The following is a 22610-nucleotide window of genomic DNA, read 5'->3' as shown; positions in this document are numbered from 1 at the left end:
CAACTCTGATTCCCTGCCTCTGATTCCCCAGCTCTGATTTCCCGCCTCTGATTCCCCAGCTCTGATTCCCTGCCTCTGATTTTCCGCCTGTGATTCCCCATCTCTGATTCACAACCTCTGATTCCCCACCTCTGATTCCCCATATCTGATTCCCCGCCTCTGTTTGCCCGCCTCTAATTCCCCGCCTCTGTTTCCACATATCTGATTCCCCGCCTCTGAATCCCCGCCTCTGGTTCCCCGCCTCTGATTCGCTGCCTCTGATTTCCCATCTCTGATTCCGCACATCTGATTCCCTGCGTCTGATTCCCCGCCTCTGATTCCCCGCCTCTGATTCCCTGCCTCTGTTTCCCAACCTCTGATTCCCCACCTCTGATTCCCCATATCTGATTCCCCACCTCTGTTTCCCTGCCTCTGATTCCCCGCCTCTGTTTCCCAATATCTGATTCCCCGCCTCTGATTCCCCAACTCTGATTCCCCGCCTCTGATTCCCCAGCTCTGATTCCCCACCTCTGATTCCCCGTGTTTGATTCCCTGCCTCTGATTCCCCGCCTCTGATTCCCCATCTCTGATACCCCGCCTCTGAATCCCCGTGTCTGATACCCTGCCTCTGATACCCCTCCCCTGATTCCCCACCTCTGATTCCCCATATCTGATTTCCCGCCTCTCTTTCCGCGCCTCTCATTCCCCGCCTCTGATTCCCCATATCTGATTCCCCGCCTCTGATTCCCCAACTCTGATTCCCCGCCTCTGATTCAACAGCTCTCTTTCCCCGCCTCTGATTCCCCGCCTCTGTTTCCCCATAACTAATTCCCCGCCTCTGATTCCCAAACTCTGATTCCCCGCCTCTGATACCCCAGCTCTGATTCCCTGCCTCTGATTCCCCACATCTGATTCCCTGCCTCTGATTCCCCGCCTCTGATTCCCCGCCTCTGATTCCCAACCTCTGATTCCCCACCTCTGAATCCCCATATCTGATTGCCTGCCTCTGATTCTCTGCCTCTGATACCCCGCCTCTGATTCCCCGCTTCTGATTCCCCAGCTCTGATTCCCTGCCTCTGATTCCCCAGCTCTGATTCCCCTCCTCTGATTCCATAGCTCTGATTCCCTGCATCTGATTTCCCGCCTTTGATTCCACATCTCTGATTCACAACCTCTGATTCCCCACCTCTGATTCACCATATCTGATTCCCCGCCTCTGATTCCCCAACTCTGATTCCCCAGCTCTGATTCCCCGCCTCTGATTCCCCGCATCTGATTCCCTGCCTCTGATTCCCCGCCTCTGATTCCCCATCTCTGATTCCCCGCCTCTGAATCCCCGTGTCTGATACCCTGCCTCTGATACCCCTCCCCTGATTCCCCACCTCTGATTCCCCATATCTGATTTCCCGCCTCTCTTTCTGCGCCTATCATTCCCCGCCTCTGATTCCCCATATCTGATTCCCCGCCTCTGATTCCCCAACTCTGATTCCCCGCCTCTGATTCCCCAGCTCTCTTTCCCCGCCTCTGATTCCCCGCCTCTGTTTCCCCATTACTAATTCCCCGCCTCTGATTCCCAAACTCTGATTCCTTGCCTCTGATACCCCAGCTCTGATTCCCTGCCTCTGATTCCCCACATCTGATTCCCTGCCTCTGATTCCCCGCCTCTGATTCCCTGCCTCTGATTCCCAACCTCTGATTCCCCACCTCTGAATCCCCATATCTGATTGCCTGCCTCTGATTCCCTGCTTCTGATACCCCGCATCTGATTCCCCGCTTCTGATTCCCCAGCTCTGATTCCCCGCCTCTGAATCCCCAACTCTGATTCCCTGCCTCTGATTCCCCAGCTCTGATTCCCCTCCTCTGATTCCCCAGCTCTGATTCCCTGCCTCTGATTTCCCGCCTTTGATTCCACATCTCTGATTCACAACCTCTGATTCCCCACCTCTGATTCACCATATCTGATTCCCCGCCTCTGATTCCCCAACTCTGATTCCCCGCCTCTGATTCCCCAGCTCTGATTCCCCGCCTCTGATTCCCGTGTCCGATTCGCTGCCTCTGATTCACCGCCTCTGATTCCCCATCTCTGATTCCCCGCCTCTGATTCCCCGTGTCTGATTCCCTGCCTCTGATTCCCCGCCTCTGATTCCCTGCCACTGATTCCCCGCCCCTCATTCCCCACCTCTGATTCCCCATATCTGATTCGCCAACTCAGATTCCCCGCCTCTGATTCCCCAGCTCTGATTCCCCAAGTTTGATTCCCCGCCTCTGATTCCCCATCTCTGATTCCCCGCCTCTGATTCCCCGCCTCTGTTTCCCCATATCTAATTCCCCGCCTCTGATTCCCAAATTCTGATTCCCCGACTCTGATTCCCCACCTCTGATTCCCCACCTCTGAATCCCCATATCTGATTCCCTGCCTCTGATACCCCGCCTCTGATTCCCTGCCTCTGATTCCCCGCCTCTGATTCCAGAGCTCTGATTCCCCGCCTCTGAATCCCCAACTCTGATTCCCTGCCTCTGATTCCCCAGCTCTGATTTCCCGCCTCTGATTCCCCAGCTCTGATTCCCTGCCTCTGATTTTCCGCCTGTGATTCCCCATCTCTGATTCACAACCTCTGATTCCCCACCTCTGATTCCCCATATCTGATTCCCCGCCTCTGTTTGCCCGCCTCTAATTCCCCGCCTCTGTTTCCACATATCTGATTCCCCGCCTCTGAATCCCCGCCTCTGGTTCCCCGCCTCTGATTCGCTGCCTCTGATTTCCCATCTCTGATTCCGCACATCTGATTCCCTGCGTCTGATTCCCCGCCTCTGATTCCCCGCCTCTGATTCCCTGCCTCTGTTTCCCAACCTCTGATTCCCCACCTCTGATTCCCCATATCTGATTCCCCACCTCTGTTTCCCTGCCTCTGATTCCCCGCCTCTGTTTCCCAATATCTGATTCCCCGCCTCTGATTCCCCAACTCTGATTCACCGCCTCTGATTCCCCAGCTCTGATTCCCCACCTCTGATTCCCCGTGTTTGATTCCCTGCCTCTGATTCCCCGCCTCTGATTCCCCATCTCTGATACCCCGCCTCTGAATCCCCGTGTCTGATACCCTGCCTCTGATACCCCTCCCCTGATTCCCCACCTCTGATTCCCCATATCTGATTTCCCGCCTCTCTTTCCGCGCCTCTCATTCCCCGCCTCTGATTCCCCATATCTGATACCCCGCCTCTGATTCCCCAACTCTGATTCCCCGCCTCTGATTCCACAGCTCTCTTTCCCCGCCTCTGATTCCCCGCCTCTGTTTCCCCATAACTAATTCCCCGCCTCTGATTCCCAAACTCTGATTCCCCGCCTCTGATACCCCAGCTCTGATTCCCTGCCTCTGATTCCCCACATCTGATTCCCTGCCTCTGATTCCCCGCCTCTGATTCCCCGCCTCTGATTCCCAACCTCTGATTCCCCACCTCTGAATCCCCATATCTGATTGCCTGCCTCTGATTCTCTGCCTCTGATACCCCGCCTCTGATTCCCCGCTTCTGATTCCCCAGCTCTGATTCCCTGCATCTGATTCCCCAGCTCTGATTCCCCTCCTCTGATTCCATAGCTCTGATTCCCTGCATCTGATTTCCCGCCTTTGATTCCACATCTCTGATTCACAACCTCTGATTCCCCACCTCTGATTCACCATATCTGATTCCCCGCCTCTGATTCCCCAACTCTGATTCCCCAGCTCTGATTCCCCGCCTCTGATTCCCCGCATCTGATTCCCTGCCTCTGATTCCCCGCCTCTGATTCCCCATCTCTGATTCCCCGCCTCTGAATCCCCGTGTCTGATACCCTGCCTCTGATACCCCTCCCCTGATTCCCCACCTCTGATTCCCCATATCTGATTTCCCGCCTCTCTTTCTGCGCCTCTCATTCCCCGCCTCTGATTCCCCATATCTGATTCCCCGCCTCTGATTCCCCAACTCTGATTCCCCGCCTCTGATTCCCCAGCTCTCTTTCCCCGCCTCTGATTCCCCGCCTCTGTTTCCCCATTACTAATTCCCCGCCTCTGATTCCCAAACTCTGATTCCCCGCCTCTGATACCCCAGCTCTGATTCCCTGCCTCTGATTCCCCACATCTGATTCCCTGCCTCTGATTCCCCGCCTCTGATTCCCTGCCTCTGATTCCCAACCTCTGATTCCCCACCTCTGAATCCCCATATCTGATTGCCTGCCTCTGATTCCCTGCTTCTGATACCCCGCATCTGATTCCCCGCTTCTGATTCCCCAGCTCTGATTCCCCGCCTCTGAATCCCCAACTCTGATTCCCTGCCTCTGATTCCCCAGCTCTGATTCCCCTCCTCTGATTCCCCAGCTCTGATTCCCTGCCTCTGATTTCCCGCCTTTGATTCCACATCTCTGATTCACAACCTCTGATTCCCCACCTCTGATTCACCATATCTGATTCCCCGCCTCTGATTCCCCAACTCTGATTCCCCGCCTCTGATTCCCCAGCTCTGATTCCCCGCCTCTGATTCCCGTGTCCGATTCCCTGCCTCTGATTCACCGCCTCTGATTCCCCATCTCTGATTCCCCGCCTCTGATTCCCCGTGTCTGATTCCCTGCCTCTGATTCCCCGCCTCTGATTCCCTGCCACTGATTCCCCGCCCCTCATTCCCCACCTCTGATTCCCCATATCTGATTCGCCAACTCAGATTCCCCGCCTCTGATTCCCCAGCTCTGATTCCCCAAGTTTGATTCCCCGCCTCTGATTCCCCATCTCTGATTCCCCGCCTCTGATTCCCCGGCCTCTGATTCCCGGCCTCTCATTCCCGACCTCTGATTCCCGGCCTCTGATTCCCCGCCTCTGGTTCCCCGCCTCTTATTCCCAGCCTCTGATTCCCCATCTCTGATTCCCCGCCTCTGAATCCCCGTGTCTGATGCCCAGCCTCTGATACCCCTCCCCTGATTCCCCACCTCTGATTCCCTATATCTGATTTCCCGCCTCTCTTTCCGCGCCTCTGATTCCCCGCCTCTGATTCCCCAACTCTGAATCCCCGCCTCTGATTCCCCAGGTCTGTTTCCCCGCCTCTGATTCCCCGCCTCTGTTTCCCCATATCTAATTCCCCGCCTCTGATTCACAAACTCTGATTCCCCGCCTCTGATTCACCAGCTCTGATTCCCCGCCTCTGATTCCCCACATCTGATTCCCTGCCTCTGATTCCCTGCCTCTGATTCCCTGCCTCTGATTCCCAACCTCTGATTCCCCACCTCAGAATCCCCATATCTGATTGCCTGCCTCTGATTCCCTGCCTCTGATTCCCCGCCTCCGATTCCCCGCTTCTGATTCCCCAGCTCTGATTCCCTGCCTCTGAATCCCCAACTCTGATTCCCTGCCTCTGATTCCCCAGCTCTGATTCCGCACATCTGATTCCCTGCCTCTGATTCGCCGCCTCTGACTCCCCGCCTCTGATTCACTGCCTCTGTTTCCCAACCTCTGATTCCCCACCTCTGATTCCCCACATCTGAATCCCCACCACTGTTTCCCTGCCTCTGATTCCCCACCTCTGTTTCCCCATATCTGATTCCCCGCCTCTGATTCCCCAACTCTGATTCCCCGCGTCTGATTCCCCAGCTCTGATTCCCCACCTCTGATTCCCCGTGTTTGATTCCCTGCCTCTGATTCCCCGCCTCTGATTCCGCATCTCTGATTCACCGCCTTTCATTCGCCACCTCTGATTCCCCATATCAGATTCCCCGCCTCTGTTTCCCCGCCTCTGATTCCCCGCCTCTGTTTCCCCATATCTGATTCCCCACCTCTGATTCCCCATATCTGATTCCCCGCCTCTCTTTCCACGCCTCTGATTCCCCGCCTCTGATTCCCCATATCTGATTCCCCGCCTCTGATTCCCCGCCTCTGTTTCCCCATATCTAATTCCCCGCCTCTGATTCCCAAATTCTGATTCCCCGACTCTGATTCCCCAGCTCTGATTCCCCGCTTCTGATTCCCCACATCTGATTCCCCGCTTCTGATTCCCCAGCTCTGATTCCCTGCCTCTGAATCCCCAACTCTGATTCCCTGCCTCTGATTCCCCAGCTCTGATTCCGCACATCTGATTCCCTGCCTCTGATTCGCCGCCTCTGACTCCCCGCCTCTGAATCACTGCCTCTGTTTCCCAACCTCTGATTCCCCACCTCTGATTCCCCACATCTGAATCCCCACCTCTGTTTCCCTGCCTCTGATTCCCCACCTCTGTTTCCCCATATCTGATTCCCCGCCTCTGATTCCCCAACTCTGATTCCCCGCCTCTGATTCCCCAGCTCTGATTCCCCACCTCTGATTCCCCGTGTTTGATTCCCTGCCTCTGATTCCCCGCCTCTGATTCCGCATCTCTGATTCACCGCCTTTCATTCGCCACCTCTGATTCCCCATATCAGATTCCCCGCCTCTGTTTCCCCGCCTCTGATTCCCCGCCTCTGTTTCCCCATATCTGATTCCCCACCTCTGATTCCCCATATCTGATTCCCCGCCTCTCTTTCCACGCCTCTGATTCCCCGCCTCTGATTCCCCATATCTGATTCCCCGCCTCTGATTCCCCGCCTCTGTTTCCCCATATCTAATTCCCCGCCTCTGATTCCCAAATTCTGATTCCCCGACTCTGATTCCCCAGCTCTGATTTCCCGCTTCTGATTCCCCACATCTGATTCCCTGCCTCTGATTCCCTGCCTCCGATTCCCTGCCTCTGATTCCCAACCTCTGATTCCCTACCTCTGAATCCCCATATCTGATTCCCTGCCTCTGATACCCCGCCTCTGATTCCCTGCCTCTGATTCCCCGCCTCTGATTCCCCAGCTCTGATTCCCCGCCTCTGAATCCCCAACTCTGATTCCCTGCCTCTGATTCCCCAGCTCTGATTCCCCGCCTCTGATTCCCCAGCTCTGATTCCCTGCCTCTGATTTCCCGCCTGTGATTCCCCATCTCTGATTCACAACCTCTGATTCCCCACCTCTGATTCCCCATATCTGATTCCCCGCCTCTGTTTGCCCGACTCTAATTCCCCGCCTCTGTTTCCACATATCTGATTCCCCGCCTCTGATTCCCCGCCTCAGAATCCCCAACTCTGATTCCCTGCCTCTGATTCCCCAGCTCTGATTCCCCGCCTCTGATTCCCCACCTCTGATTCCCTGCCTCTGATTTCCCGCCTGTGATTCCCCATCTCTGATTCACAACCTCTGATTCCCCACCTCTGATTCACCATATCTGATTCCCCGCCTCTGATTCCCCAACTCTGATTCCCCGCCTCTGATTCCCCAGCTCTGATTCCCCGCCTCTGATTCCCGGCATCCGATTCCCTGCCTCTGATTCACCGCCTCTGATTCCCCGCCTCGGATTCCCCGCCTCTGATTCCCCGTGTCTGATTCCCTGCCTCTGATTCCCCGCCTCTGATTCCCCGCCTCTGATTCCCTGCCACTGATTCCCCGCCCCTGATTCCCCACCTCTGATTCCCCATATCTGATTCCCCAACTCTGATTCCCCGCCTCTGATTCCCCAGCTCTGATTCCCCGTGTTTGATTCCCCGCCTCTGATTCCCCATTTCTGATTCCCCGCCTCTGATTCCCCGGCCTCTCATTCCCGGCCTCTCATTCCCGGCCTCTGATTCCCGGCCTCTGATTCCCCGTCTCTGGTTCCCCGCCTCTTTTTCGCTGCCTCTGATTTTCCATCTCTGATTCCTCACATCTGATTCCCTGTCTCTGATTCCCTGCCTCTGATTCCCCATTTCTGATTCCCCACCTCTGTTTCCCTGCCTCTGATTCCCCGCCTCTGTTTCCCCATATCTGATTCCCCGCCTCTGATTCCCCAACTCTGATTCCCCGCCTCTGATTCTCCAGCTCTGATTCCCCGACTCTGATACAACGTGTTTGATTCCCCGCCTCTGATTCCCCGCCTCTGATTCCCCATCTCTGATTCACTTCCTTTCATTCGCCACCTCTGATTCCCCATATCAGATTCCCCGCCTCTGTTTCCCGGCCTCTGATTCCCCGCCTCTGTTTCCCAATATCTGATTCCCCGCCTCTGATTCCCCAACTCTGATTCCCCGCCGCTGATTCCTGGACTCTGATTCCCAGCCTCTGATTCCCCGCGTATGATTCCCTGCCTCTGATTCCCGCCTCTGATTCCCCATCTCTGATTCCCCGCCTCTGAATCCCCGTGTCTGATACCCAGCCTCTGATACCCCGCCCCTGATTCCCCACCTCTGATTCCCCATATCTGATTCCCCGCCTCTCATTCCGCGCCTCTGATTCTCCGCCTCTGATTCCCCATATCTGATTCCCCGCCTCTGATTCCCCAACTCTGATTCCCCGCCTCTGATTCCCCAGCTCTGTTTCCCCACCTCTGATTCCCCGCCTCTGTTTCCCCATATCTAATTCCCCGCCTCTGATTCCCAAACTCTGATTCCCCGCCTCTGATTCCCCAGCTCTGATTCCCCGCCTCTGATTCCCCACATCTGATTCCCTGCCTCTGATTCCCTGCCTCCGATTCCCTGCCTCTGATTCCCAACTTCTGATCTCCCACCTCTGAATCCCCTTATCTGATTCCCTGCCTTTGATTCCCAGCCTCTGATTCCCTGCCTCTGATTCCCCGCCTCTGATTCCCCAGCTCTGATTCCCTGCCTCTGAATCCCCAACTCTGATTCCCTGCCTCTGATTCCCCAGCTCTGATTCCCCGCCTCTGATTCCCCGCCTCTGATTCACAGCCTCTGATTCCCCGTGCCTGATTTCCAGCCTCTGATTCCCCGCCTCTTATTCCCCATCTCTGATCGCCTCTGATTCCCCACCTCTGATTCCCCGTATCTGATTCCCCACCTATGTTTTCCCGCCTCTTATTCCCCGCCTCTGATTTCCCATCTCTGATTTTTGGACTCTGATTCCCCACCTCTGATTCCCCATCTCTGATTCCGCACATCCGAATCCCTGACTCTGATTCCCCGCCTCTGATTCCCCACCTCTGATTCCCTGCCTCTGATTCCCAACCTCTGATTCCCCTCCTCTGAGACCCATATCTGATTCCCCGCCTCTGTTTCCCCGCCTCTGATTCCCCGCCTCTTATTCCCAGGCTCTTATTCCCCGCCTCTGATTCCCCGCGTCTGATTCCCTTCCTCTGATTCCCCGCCTCTGATTCCCCATCTCTGATTCCCCGCCTCTGAATCCCCGTGTTTGATACCCAGCCTCTGATACCCCGCCCCTGATTCCCCACCTCTGATTCCCCATATCTGATACCCCGCCTCTGTTTCTGTGCCTCTGATTCCCCGCCTCTGTTTCCCCATATCTAATTCCCCGCCTCTGATTCCCAAACTCTGATTCCCCGCCTCTGATTTCCCAGCTCTGATTCCCCGCCTCTGATTCCCCACATCTGATTCCCTGCCTCTGATTCCCTGCCTCCGATTCCCTGCCTCTGATTCCCAACTTCTGATTCCCCACCTCTGAATCCCCATATCTGATTCCCTGCCTCTGATTCCCAGCCTCTGATTCCCTGCCTCTGATTCCCCGCCTCTGATTCCCCAGCTCTGATTCCCTGCCTCTGAATCCCCAACTCTGATTCCCTGCCTCTGATTCCCCAGCTCTGATTCCCCGCCTCTGAATCCCCAGCTCTGATTCCCTGCCTCTGATTTCCCGCCTGTGATTCCCCATCTCTGATTCACAACCTCTGATTCCCCACCTCTGATTCACCATATCTGATTCCCTGCCTCTCTTTGCCCGCCTCTAATTCCCCGCCTCTGTTTCCCCATATCTGATTACCCGCCTCTGAATCCCCAACTCTGATTCCCTGCCTCTGATTCCCCAGCTCTGATTCCCCGCCTCTGATTCCCCGCCTCTGATTCACAGCCTCGTATTCCCCGTGCCTGATTTCCAGCCTCTGATTCCCCGCCTCTTATTCCCCATCTCTGATCGCCTCTGATTCCCCACCTCTGATTCCCCGTATCTGATTCCCCACCTATGTTTTCCCGCCTCTTATTCCCCGCCTCTGATTCCCCATCTCTGATTTTTGGACTCTGATTCCCCACCTCTGATTCCCCATCTCTGATTCCGCACATCCGAATCCCTGCCTCTGATTCCCCGCCTCTGATTCCCCGCCTCTGATTCCCTGCCTCTGATTCCCAACCTCTGATTCCCCTCCTCTGAGACCCATATCTGATTCCCCGCCTATGTTTCACCGCCTCTGATTCCCCGCCTCTGATTCCCAGGCTCTTATTCCCCGCCTCTGATTCCCCGCGTCTGATTCCCTGCCTCTGATTCCCCGCCTCTGATTCCCCATCTCTGATTCCCCGCCTCTGAATCCCCGTGTTTGATACCCAGCCTCTGATACCCCGCCCCTGATTCCCCACCTCTGATTCCCCATATCTGATACCCCGCCTCTGTTTCTGTGCCTCTGATTCCCCGCCTCTGATTCCCCGCCTCTGTTTCCCCATATCTGATTCCCCGCCTCTGATTCCCCAACTCTGATTCCCCGCCTCTGATTCCCCAGCTCTGATTCCCGGCCTCTGATTCCCGGCCTCTGATTCCCGGCCTCTCATTCCCGGCCTCTGATTCCCGGCCTCTGATTCCCCGCCTCTGGTTCCCCGCCTCTGATTCGCTGCCACTGATGCCCCATCTCTGATTCCGCACATCTGATACCCTGCCTCTGATTCCCCGCCTCTGATACACTGGCTCTGTTTCCCAACCTCTGATTCCCCACCTCTGATTCCCCATATCTGATTCCCCACCTCTGTTTCCCTGCCTCTGATTCCCCACCTCTGTTTCCCCATATCTGATTCCCCGCCTCTGATTCCCCAACTCTGAATCCCCGCCTCTGATTCCCCAGCTCTGATTCCCCACCTCTGATTCCCCGTGTTTGATTCCCTGCCTCTGATTCCCCACCTCTGATTCCCCATCTCTGATTCACCTCCTTTCATTCGCCACCTCTGATTCCCCATATCAGATTCCCCGCCTCTGTTTCCCCGCCTCTGATTCCCCACCTCTGTTTCCCCATATCTGATTCCCCACCTCTGATTCCCCATATCTGATTCCCCGCCTCTCTTTCCGCGCCTCTGATTCCCCGCCTCTGATTCCCCATATCTGATTCCCCGCCTCTGATTCACCAGCTCTGATTCCCCGCCTCTGATTCCCCACATCTGATTCCCTGCCTCTGATTCCCCAACTCTGATTCCCTGCCTCTGATTCCCCAGCTCTGATTCCCCGCCTCTGATTACCCACCTCTGATTCCCTGCCTCTGATTTCCCGCCTGTGATTCCCCATCTCTGATTCACAACCTCTGATTCCCCACCTCTGATTCACCATATCTGATTCCCCGCCTCTGATTCCCCAACTCTGATTCCCCGCCTCTGATTCCCCAGCTCTGATTCCCCGCCACTGATTCCCAGCATCCGATTCCCTGCCTCTGATTCATCCCCTCTGATTCCCCATCTCTGATTCCCCGCCTCTGATTCCCCGTGTCTGATTCCCTGCCTCTGATTCCCCGCCTCTGATTCCCCGCCTCTGATTCCCTGCCACTGATTCCCCGCCCCTGATTCCCCTCCTCTGATTCCCCATATCTGATTCCCCAACTCTGATTCCCCGGACTCTCATTCCCGGTCTCTGATTCCCCGCCTCTGGTTCCCCGCCTCTTTTTCGCTGCCTCTGATTTTCCATCTCTGATTCCGCACATCTGAATCCCTGCCTCTGATTCCCTGCCTCTGTTTCCCAACTTCTGATTCCCCACCTCTGATTCGCCTAATCTGAATCCCCACCTCTGTTTACCTGCCTCTGATTCCCTGCCTCTGTTTCCCCATATCTGATTCCCCGCCTCTGATTCCCCAACTCTGATTCCCCGCCTCTGATTCTCCAGCTCTGATTCCCTGCCTCTGATTCACCGTGTTTGATTCCCTGCCTCTGATTCCCCGCCTCTGATTCCCCATCTCTGATTCACTTCCTTTCATTCGCCACGTCTGATTCCCCATATCAGATTCCCCACCTCTGTTTCCCCGCCTCTGATTCCCCGCCTCTGATTCCCCATATCTGATTCCCCGCCTCTGATTCCCCAACTCTGATTCCCCGCCTCTGATTCCTGAACTCTGATTCCCCGCCTCTGATTCCCAGGCTCTGATTCCCCGCCACTGATTCCCCGCGTCTGATTCCATGCCTCTGATTCCCCGCCTCTGATTCCCCATCTCTGATTCCCCGCCTCTGAATCCCCGTGTCTGATACCCAGCCTCTGATACCCCGCCCCTGATTCCCCACATCTGATTCCCCATATCTGATACCCCAACTCTGTTTCTGTGCCTCTGATTCCCCGCCTCTGATTCCCCGCCTCTGTTTCCACATATCTGATTCCCCGCCTCTGATTCCCCAACTCTGATTCCCCGCCTCTGATTCCCCAGCTCTGATTCCCCGTGTTTGATTCCCCGCCTCTGATTCCCCAACTCTGATTCCCCGCCTCTGATTCCCCAGCTCTGATTCCCGGCCTCTGATTCCCGGCCTCTGATTCCCGGCCTCTCATTCCCGGCCTCTGATTCCCGGCCTCTGATTCCCCGCCTCTGGTTCCCCGCCTCTGATTCGCTGCCACTGATTCCCCATCTCTGATTCCGCACATCTGATACCCTGCCTCTGATTCCCCGCCTCTGACTCCCCGCCTCTGATACCCTGCCTCTGTTTCCCAACCTCTGATTCCCCACCTCTGATTCCCCATATCTGATTCCCCACCTCTGTTTCCCTGCCTCTGATTCCCCACCTCTTTTTCCCCATATCTGATTCCCCGCCTCTGATTCCCCAACTCTGAATCCCCGCCTCTGATTCCCCAGCTCTGATTCCCCACCTCTGATTCCCCGTGTTTGATTCCCTGCCTCTGATTCCCCACCTCTGATTCCCCATCTCTGATTCACCTCCTTTCATTCGCCACCTCTGATTCCCCATATCAGATTCCCCGTCTCTGTTTCCCCGCCTCTGATTCCCCACCTCTGTTTCCCCATATCTGATTCCCCACCTCTGATTCCCCATATCTGATTCCCCGCCTCTCTTTCCGCGCCTCTGATTCCCCGCCTCTGATTCCCCATATCTGATTCCCCGCCTCTGATTCACCAGCTCTGATTCCCCGCCTCTGATTCCCCACATCTGATTCCCTGCCTCTGATTCCCCAACTCTGATTCCCTGCCTCTGATTCCCCAGCTCTGATTCCCCGCCTCTGATTACCCACCTCTGATTCCCTGCCTCTGATTTCCCGCCTGTGATTCCCCATCTCTGATTCACAACCTCTGATTCCCCACCTCTGATTCACCATATCTGATTCCCCGCCTCTGATTCCCCAACTCTGATTCCCCGCCTCTGATTCCCCAGCTCTGATTCCCCGCCACTGATTCCCAGCATCCGATTCCCTGCCTCTGATTCACCCCCTCTGATTCCCCATCTCTGATTCCCCGCCTCTGATTCCCCGTGTCTGATTCCCTGCCTCTGATTCCCCGCCTCTGATTCCCCGCCTCTGATTCCCTGCCACTGATTCCCCGCCCCTGATTCCCCTCCTCTGATTCCCCATATCTGATTCCCCAACTCTGATTCCCCGGCCTCTGATTCACGGCCTCTCATTCCCGGACTCTCATTCCCGGTCTCTGATTCCCCGCCTCTGGTTCCCCGCCTCTTTTTCGCTGCCTCTGATTTTCCATCTCTGATTCCGCACATCTGAATCCCTGCCTCTGATTCCCTGCCTCTGTTTCCCAACTTCTGATTCCCCACCTCTGATTCGCCTAATCTGAATCCCCACCTCTGTTTACCTGCCTCTGATTCCCTGCCTCTGTTTCCCCATATCTGATTCCCCGCCTCTGATTCCCCAACTCTGATTCCCCGCCTCTGATTCTCCAGCTCTGATTCCCTGCCTCTGATTCACCGTGTTTGATTCCCTGCCTCTGATTCCCCGCCTCTGATTCCCCATCTCTGATTCACTTCCTTTCATTCGCCACGTCTGATTCCCCATATCAGATTCCCCACCTCTGTTTCCCCGCCTCTGATTCCCCGCCTCTGATTCCCCATATCTGATTCCCCGCCTCTGATTCCCCAACTCTCATTCCCCGCCTCTGATTCCTGAACTCTGATTCCCCGCCTCTGATTCCCAGGCTCTGATTCCCCGCCTCTGATTCCCCACGTCTGATTCCATGCCTCTGATTCCCCGCCTCTGATTCCCCATCTCTGATTCCCCGCCTCTGAATCCCCGTGTCTGATACCCAGCCTCTGATACCCCGCCCCTGATTCCCCACATCTGATTCCCCATATCTGATACCCCAACTCTGTTTCTGAGCCTCTGATTCCCCGCCTCTGATTCCCCGCCTCTGTTTCCCCATATCTGATTCCCCGCCTCTGATTCCCCAACTCTGATTCCCCGCCTCTGATTCCCCAGCTCTGATTCCCCGTGTTTGATTCCCCGCCTCTGATTCCCCATCTCTGATTCCCGGCCTCTGATTCCCGGCCTCTGATTCCCGTCCTCTCATTCCCGGCCTCTGATTCCCGGCCTCTGATTCCCTGCCTCTGGTTCCCCACCTCTGATTCGCTGCCTCTGATTCCCCATCTCTGATTCCGCACATGTGATTCCCTGCCTCTTATTCCCCGCCTCTGACTCCCTGCCTCTGATTCCCTGCCTCTGTTTCCCAACCTCTGATTCCCCACCTCTGATTCCCCATATCTGAATCCCCACCTCTGTTTCCCTGCCTCTGATTCCCCACCTCTGTTTCCCCATATCTGATTCCTCGCCTCTGATTCCCCAACTCTGATTCCCCGCCTCTGATTCCCCAGCTCTGATTCCCCACCTCTGATTCCCCGTGTTTGATTCCCTGCCTCTGATTCCCCGCCTCTGATTCCCCATCTCTGATTCACCGCCTTTCATTCGCCACCTCTGATTCCCCATATCAGATTCCCCGCCTCTGTTTCCCCGCCTCTGATTCCCCGCCTCTGTTTCCCCATATCTGATTCCCCACCTCTGATTCCCCATATCTGATTCCCCGCCTCTGATTCCCCGCCTCTGTTTCCCCATATCTAATTCCCCGCCTCTGATTCCCAAATTCTGATTCCCCGACTCTGATTCCCCAGCTCTGATTCCCCACCTCTGAAACCCCATATCTGATTCCCTGCCTCTGATACCCCGCCTCTGATTCCCTGCCTCTGATTCCCCGCCTCTGATTCCCCAGCTCTGATTCCCCGCCTCTGAATCCCCAACTCTGATTCCCTGCCTCTGATTCCCCAGCTCTGATTCCCCGCCTCTGATTCCCCAGCTCTGATTCCCTGCCTCTGATTTTCCGCCTGTGATTCCCCATCTCTGATTCACAACCTCTGATTCCCCACCTCTGATTCCCCATATCTGATTCCCCGCCTCTGTTTGCCCGCCTCTAATTCCCCGCCTCTGTTTCCTCATATCTGATTCCCCGCCTCTGAATCCCCGCCTCTGGTTCCCCGCATCTGATACGCTGCCTCTGATTCCCCATCTCTGATTCCGCACATCTGATTCCCTGCCTCTGATTCCCCGCCTCTGACTCCCCGCCTCTGATTCCCTGCCTCTGTTTCCCAACCTCTGATTCCCCACCTCTGATTCCCCATATCTGATTCCCCACCTCTGTTTCCCTGCCTCTGATTCCCCGCCTCTGTTTCCCAATATCTGATTCCCCGACTCTTATTCCCCAACTCTGATTCCCCGCCTCTGATTCCCCAGCTGTGATTCCCCACCTCTGATTCCCGGTGTTTGATTCCCTGCCTCTGATTCCCCGCCTCTAATTCCCCATCTCTGATTCACTGCCTTTCATTCGCCACCTCTGATACCCCATATCAGATTCCCCGCCTCTGTTACCCCGCCTCTGATTCACCGCCTCTGTTTCCCCATATCTGATTCCCCGCCTCTGATTCCCCAACTCTGATTCCCCGCCTCTGATTACCCAGCTCTGATTCCCCGCCTCTGATTCCCCGCATCTGATTCCCTGCCTCTGATTCCCCGCCTCTGATTCCCCATCTCTGATTCCCCGCCTCTGAATCCCCGTGTCTGATACCCAGCCTCTGATACCCCTCCCCTTATTCCCCACCTCTGATTCCCCATATCTGATTTCCCGCCTCTCTTTCCGCGCCTCTCATTCCCCGCCTCTGATTCCCCATATCTGATTCCCCGCCTCTGATTCCCCAACTCTGATTCCCCTCCTCTGATTCCCCAGCTCTCTTTCCCCGCCTCTGATTCCCCGCCTCTGTTTCCCCATAACTAATTCCCCGCCTCTGATTCCCAAACTCTGATTCCCCGCCTCTGATACCCCAGCTCTGATTCCCTGCCTCTGATTCCCAACATCTGATTCCCTGCCTCTGATTCCCCGCCTCTGATTCACTGCCTCTGATTCCCAACCTCTGATTCCCCACCTCTGAATCCCCATATCTGATTGCCTGCCTCTGATTCCCTGCCTCTGATACCCCGCCTCTGATTCCCCGCTTCTGATTCCCCAGCTCTGATTCCCCGCCTCTGAATCCCCAACTCTGATTCCCTGCCTCTGATTCCCCAGCTCTGATTCCCCTCCTCCGATTCCCCAGCTCTGATTCCCTGCCTCTGATTTCCCGCCTGTGATTCCACATCTCTGATTCACAACCTCTGATTCCCCACCTCTGATTCACCATATCTGATTCCCCGCCTCTGATTCCCCAACTCTGATTCCCCGCCTCTGATTCCCCAGCTCTGATTCCCCGCCTCTGATTCCCGTGTCCGATTCCCTGCCTCTGATTCACCGCCTCTGATTCCCCATCTCTGATTCCCCGCCTCTGATTCCCCGTGTCTGATTCCCTGCCTCTGATTCCCCGCCTCTGATTCCCTGCCACTGATTCCCCGTCCCTGATTCCCCACCTCTGATTCCCCATATCTGATTCGCCAACTCAGATTCCCCGCCTCTGATTCCCCAGCTCTGATTCCCCGTGTTTGATTCCCCGCCTCTGATTCCCCATCTCTGATTCCCCGCCACTGATTCCCGGCATCCGATTCCCTGCCTCTGATTCACCGCCTCTGATTCCCCATCTCTGATTCCCCGCCTCTGATTCCCCGTGTCTGATTCCCTGCCTCTGATTCCCCGCCTCTGATTCCCCGCCTCTGATTCCCTGCCACTGATTCCCCGCCCCTGATTCCCCTCCTCTGATTCCCCATATCTGATTCCCCAACTCTGATTCCCCGCCTCTGATTCCCCAGCTCTGATTCCCCGTGTTTGATTCCCCGCCTCTGATTCCCCATCTCTCATTCCCCGCCTCTGATTCCCCGGCCTCTGATTCACGGCCTCTCATTCCCGGCCTCTCATTCCCGGCCTCTGATTCCCCGCCTCTGGTTCACGCCTCTTTTTCGCTGCCTCTGATTTTCCATCTCTGATTCCGCACAGCTGATTCCCTGCCTCTGATTCCCTGCCTCTGTTTCCCAACTTCTGATTCCCCACCTCTGATTCGCCATATCTGAATCCCCACCTCTGTTTCCCTGCCTCTGATTCCCTGCCTCTGTTTCCCCATATCTGATTCCCCGCCTCTGATTCCCCAACTCTGATTCCCCGCCTCTGATTCTCCAGCTCTGATTCCCCGCCTCTGATTCACCGTGTTTGATTCCCTGCCTCTGATTCCCCGCCTCTGATTCCCCATCTCTGATTCACTTCCTTTCATTCGCCACGTCTGATTCCCCATATCAGATTCCCCACCTCTGTTTCCCCGCCTCTGATTCCCCGCCTCTGATTCCCCATATCTGATTCCCCGCCTCTGATTCCCCAACTCTGATTCCCCGCCTCTGATTCCTGAACTCTGATTCCCCGCCTCTGATTCCCAGGCTCTGATTCCCCGCCTCTGAATCCCCGCGTCTGATTCCCTGCCTCTGATTCCCCGCATCTGATTCCCCATCTCTGATTCCCCATATCTGATACCCCAACTCTGTTTCTGCGCCTCTGATTCCCCACCTCTGATTCCCCGCCTCTGTTTCCCCATATCTGATTCCCCGCCTCTGATTCCCCAACTCTGATTCCCCGCCTCTGATTCCCCAGCTCTGATTCCCCGTGTTTGATTCCCCGCCTCTGATTCCCCATCTCTGATTCCCGGCCTCTGATTCCCGGACTCTCATTCCCGGCCTCTCATTCCCGGCCTCTGATTCCCGGCCTCTGATTCCCCGCCTCTGGTTCCCCGCCTCTGATTCGCTGCCTCTGATTCCCCATCTCTGATTCCGCACATCTGATTCCCTGCCTCTGATTCCCCGCCTCTGACTCCCCGCCTCTGATTCCCTGCCTCTGTTTCCCAACCTCTGATTCCCCACCTCTGATTCCCCATATCTGAATCCCCACCTCTGTTTCCCTGCCTCTGATTCCCCACCTCTGTTTCCCCATATCTGATTCCTCGCCTCTGATTCCCCAACTCTGATTCCCCGCCTCTGAATCCCCAGCTCTGATTCCACACCTCTGATTCCCCGTGTTTGATTCCCTGCCTCTGATTCCCCGCCTCTGATACCCCATCTCTGATTCACCGCCTTTCATCCGCCACCTCTGATTCCCCATATCAGATTCCCGCCTCTGTTTCCCCGCCTCTGATTCCCCGCCTCTGTTTCCCCATATCTGATTCCCCACCTCTGGTTCCCCATATCTGATTCCCCGCCTCTCTTTCCGCGCCTCTGATTCCCCGCCTCTGATTCCCCATATCTGATTCCCTGCCTCTGATTCCCCGCCTCTGTTTCCCCATATCTAATTGCCGCCTCTGATTCCCAAATTCTGATTCCCCGACTCTGATTCCCCAGCTCTGATTCCCCACCTCTGAATCCCCATATCTGATTCCCTGCCTCTGATACCCCGCCTCTGATTCCCTGCCTCTGATTCCCCGCCTCTGATTCCCCAGCTCTGATTCCCCGCCTCTGAATCCCCAACTCTGATTCCCTGCCTCTGATTCCCCAGCTCTGATTCCCCGCCTCTGATTCCCCAGCTCTGATTCCCTGCCTCTGATTTTCCGCCTGTGATTCCCCATCTCTGATTCACAACCTCTGATTCCCCACCTCTGATTCCCCATATCTGATTCCCCGCCTCTGTTTGCCCGCCTCTAATTCCCCGCCTCTGTTTCCACATATCTGATTCCCCGCCTCTGAATCCCTGCCTCTGGTTCCCCGCCTCTGATACGCTGCCTCTGATTCCCCATCTCTGATTCCGCACATCTGATTCCCTGCCTCTGATTCCCCGCCTCTGACTCCCCGCCTCTGATTCCCTGCCTCTGTTTCCCAACCTCTGATTCCCCACCTCTGATTCCCCATATCTGATTCCCCACCTCTGTTTCCCTGCCTCTGATTCCCCGCCTCTGTTTCCCAATATCTGATTCCCCGCCTCTGATTCCCCAACTCTGATTCCCCGCCTCTGATTCCCCAGCTGTGATTCCCCACCTCTGATTCCCCGTGTTTGATTCCCTGCCTCTGATTCCCCGCCTCTAATTCCCCATCTCTGATTCACCGCCTTTCATTCGCCACCTCTGATTCCCCATATCAGATTCCCCGCCTCTGTTACCCCGCCTCTGATTCACCGCCTCTGTTTCCCCATATCTGATTCCCCGCCTCTGATTCCCCAACTCTGATTCCCCGCCTTTGATTACCCAGCTCTGATTCCCCGCCTCTGATTTTCCGCATCTGAATCCCTGCCTCTGATTCCCCGCCTCTGATTCCCCATCTCTGATTCCCCGCCTCTGAATCCCCGTGTCTGATACCCAGCCTCTGATACCCCTCCCCTGATTCCCCACCTCTGATTCCCCATATCTGATTTCCCGCCTCTCTTTCCGCGCCTCTCATTCCCCGCCTCTGATTCCCCATATCTGATTCCCCGCCTCTGATTCCCCAACTCTGATTCCCCTCCTCTGATTCCCCAGCTCTCTTTCCCCGCCTCTGATTCCCCGCCTCTGTTTCCCCATAACTAATTCCCCGCCTCTGATTTCCAAACTCTGATTCCCCGCCTCTGATACCCCAGCTCTGATTCCCTGCCTCTGATTCCCCACATCTGATTCCCTGCCTCTGATTCCCCGCCTCTGATTCACTGCCTCTGATTCCCAACCTCTGATTCCCCACCTCTGAATCCCCATATCTGATTGCCTGCCTCTGATTCCCTGCCTCTGATACCCCGCCTCTGATTCCCCGCTTCTGATTCCCCAGCTCTGATTCCCCGCCTCTGAATCCCCAACTCTGATTCCCTGCCTCTGATTCCACAGCTCTGATTCCCCTCCTCTGATTCCCCAGCTCTGATTCCCTGCCTCTGATTTCCCGCCTGTGATTCCACATCTCTGATTCACAACCTCTGATTCCCCACCTCTGATTCACCATATCTGATTCCCCGCCTCTGATTCCCCAACTCTGATTCCCCGCCTCTGATTCCCCAGCTCTGATTCCCCACCTCTGATTCCCGTGTCCGATTCCCTGCCTCTGATTCACCGCCTCTGATTCCCCATCTCTGATTCCCCGCCTCTGATTCCCCGTGTCTGATTCCCTGCCTCTGATTCCCCGCCTCTGATTCCCTGCCACTGATTCCCCGCCCCTGATTCCCCACCTCTGATTCCCCATATCTGATTCGCCAACTCAGATTCCCCGCCTCTTATTCCCCAGCTCTGATTCCCCATGTTTGATTCCCCGCCTCTGATTCCCCATCTCTGATTCCCCGCCTCTGATTCCCCGGCCTCTGATTCCCGGCCTCTCATTCCCGGCCTCTGATTTCCGGCCTCTGATTCCCCGCCTCTGGTTCCCCGCCTCTGATTCCCAGCCTCTGATTCCCCATCTCTGATTCCCCGCCTCTGAATCCCCGTGTCTGATACCCAGCCTCTGATACCCCTCCCCTGATTCCCCACCTCTGATTCCCCATATCTGATTTCCCGCCTCTCTTTCCGCGTCTCTGATTCCCCGCCTCTGATTCCCCAACTCTGAATCCCCGCCTCTGATTCCCCAGCTCTGTTTCCCCGCCTCTGATTCCCCGCCTCTGTTTCCCCATATCTAATTGCCCGCCTCTGATTCACAAACTCTGATTCCCCGCCTCTGATTCACCAGCTCTGATTCCCCGCCTCTGATTCCCCACATCTGATTCCCTGCCTCTGATTCCCTGCCTCTGATTCCCTGCCTCTGATTCCCAACCTCTGATTCCCCACCTCTGAATCCCCATATCTGATTGCCTGCCTCTGATTCCCTGCCTCTGATTCCCCGCCTCTGATTCCCCGCTTCTGATTCCCCAGCTCTGATTCCCCGCCTCTGAATCCCCAACTCTGATTCCCTGCCTCTGATTCCCCAGCTCTGATTCCCCGCCTCTGATTCCCCACCTCTGATTCCCTGCCTCTGATTCCCCAGCTCTGATTCCCCGCCCCTGATTCCCCACATCTGATTCCCCATATCTGATACCCCAACTCTGTTTCTGCGCCTCTGATTCCCCGCCTCTGATTCCCCGCCTCTGTTTCCCCATATCTGATTCCCCGCCTCTGATTCCCCAACTCTGATTCCCCGCCTCTGATTCCCCAGCTCTGATTCCCCGTGTTTGATTCCGCACATCTGATTCCCTGCCTCTGATTCCCCGCCTCTGACTCCCCGCCTCTGATTCCCTGCCTCTGTTTCCCAACCTCTGATTCCCCACCTCTGATTCCCCATATCTGAATCCCCACCTCTGTTTCCCTGCCTCTGATTCCCCACCTCTGTTTCCCCATATCTGATTCCTCGCCTCTGATTCCCCAACTCTGATTCCCCGCCTCTGATTCCCCAGCTCTGATTCCCCACCTCTGATTCCCGGTGTTTGATTCCATGCCTCTGATTCCCCGCATCTGATTCCCCATCTCTGATTCACCGCCTTTCATTCGCCACCTCTGATTCCCCATATCAGATTCCCCGCCTCTGTTTCCCCGCCTCTGATTCCCCGCCTCTGTTTCCCCATATCTGATTCCCCACCTCTGATTCCCCATATCTGATTCCCCGCCTCTCTTTCCGCGCCTCTGATTCCCCACCTCTGATTCCCCATATCTGATTCCCCGCCTCTGATTCCTCGCCTCTGTTTCCCCATATCTAATTCCCCGCCTCTGATTCCCAAATTCTGATTCCCCGACTCTGATTCCCCAGCTCTGATTCCCCACCTCTGAATCCCCATATCTGATTCCCTGCCTCTGATACCCCGCCTCTGATTCCCTGCCTCTGATTCCCCGCCTATGATTCCCCAGCTCTGATTCCCCGCCTCTGAATCCCCAACTCTGATTCCCTGCCTCTGATTCCCCAGCTCTGATTCCCCGCCTCTGATTCCCCAGCTCTGATTCCCTGCCTCTGATTTTCCGCCTGTGACTCCCCATCTCTGATTCACAACCTCTGATTCCCCACCTCTGATTCCCCATATCTGATTCCCCGCCTCTGTTTGCCCGCCTCTAATTCCCCGCCTCTGTTTCCACATATCTGATTCCCCGCCTCTGAATCCCCGCCTCTGGTTCCCCGCCTCTGATACGCTGCCTCTGATTCCCCATCTCTGATTCCGCACATCTGATTCCCTGCCTCTGATTCCCCGACTCTGACTCCCCGCCTCTAATTCCCTGCCTCTGTTTCCCAACCTCTGATTCCCCACCTCTGATTCCCCATATCTGATTCCCCACCTCTGTTTCCCTGCCTCTGATTCCCCGCCTCTGTTTC

The sequence above is a fragment of the Narcine bancroftii genome, chromosome 6 (assembly GCF_036971445.1).
Source record: "Narcine bancroftii isolate sNarBan1 chromosome 6, sNarBan1.hap1, whole genome shotgun sequence".
Classification (NCBI taxonomy): Eukaryota; Metazoa; Chordata; class Chondrichthyes; order Torpediniformes; family Narcinidae; genus Narcine; species Narcine bancroftii.
This window is presented reverse-complemented; position numbering follows the sequence as displayed.